Source organism: Chiloscyllium punctatum, chromosome 36 (assembly GCF_047496795.1).
Source record: "Chiloscyllium punctatum isolate Juve2018m chromosome 36, sChiPun1.3, whole genome shotgun sequence".
Lineage (NCBI taxonomy): Eukaryota > Metazoa > Chordata > Chondrichthyes > Orectolobiformes > Hemiscylliidae > Chiloscyllium > Chiloscyllium punctatum.
The window spans coordinates 73,398,480-73,399,372 of NC_092774.1; the positions used below are offsets into that span (position 1 = coordinate 73,398,480).

The 893-nt window shown below is 49.4% G+C and overlaps 1 non-coding gene across 1 annotated transcript; it reads right to left on the reverse strand.

Annotated features, from left to right (window-relative positions):
- trnaw-cca (transfer RNA tryptophan (anticodon CCA)) lies at positions 1-72 on the reverse strand. The gene has a single exon. It is a non-coding gene; the product is annotated as a tRNA-Trp (tRNA).
- Positions 73-893: the final 821 nt, after the last annotated feature.

Consider the following 893-nt stretch of genomic DNA (forward strand, 5'->3'; position numbering starts at 1 on the left):
TGAGCCTGACGTGACTCGAACACGGAACCTTGTGATCTGGAGTCAGACGCGCTACCGTTGCGCCACAAGCTCACGGATGACTAGGGCACTCGATTCATGCTTAAGGGAAGTGATCGCACTGCAATGATTTTACGTTTTGAATAACAACGGAGATCAACACTTCATGTCTGTTCTGTCTCTCCCCCGTCTCCTTCTGTCTCTCGAAACAATTTCCAACTCTACCTCAATAAAAAGCTGAAAGAACTGCGGATGCTGTATATCAGAAACAAAAGACAGGAGTTGCCGGTGACCCTTCCACAGAACAGATGGTGATTGGGAAAATGTCGGTTTATATGCAGGAAATATTGTGGGAGGAAGGCGGAGGCAGTAAATGACAGATTAGGACAGAGCCCAAAGCGAGGGAACAACTGTTGGACAGGAAAGGGATTTGATAACGATCTGTGTGGGAGGGTGAATGGAGACTGTTCGTGGCTAAGAATAGGTAGTGTGTAATGACAGACTACGTGATAACAAGGCTTGGTGTGTGTGGAAGGGACGAGGATACTATGGATTTCAGACACATGAATTATTGAATTCGAAATTGGGATCAGAGGGATGCCCAACCAGGGAACCCAACCTCGTTTTACGAAGGTGCTTTTTAAGAAAATTAAACAAGTACTTTCGCACAAGTCGTGAAACGCGGGCTCGTCCGCGATGTGAACCGGGGATCTCTCGCACGTCTGCGCCGACGAAGACCCAAAGTGAGAATCATACCGCGAGACCAACGAGGCACACGAAGGGCGCGCTGACGCCCCTGCCCCCGCCCTACCTCTTGAACCAGCTGAGTCTTGCTCAGAGTAAAGTCCAGTTGACATTGAACAGGCTGGGGCTGTTTTCTCTGGAACGTCGGAGGT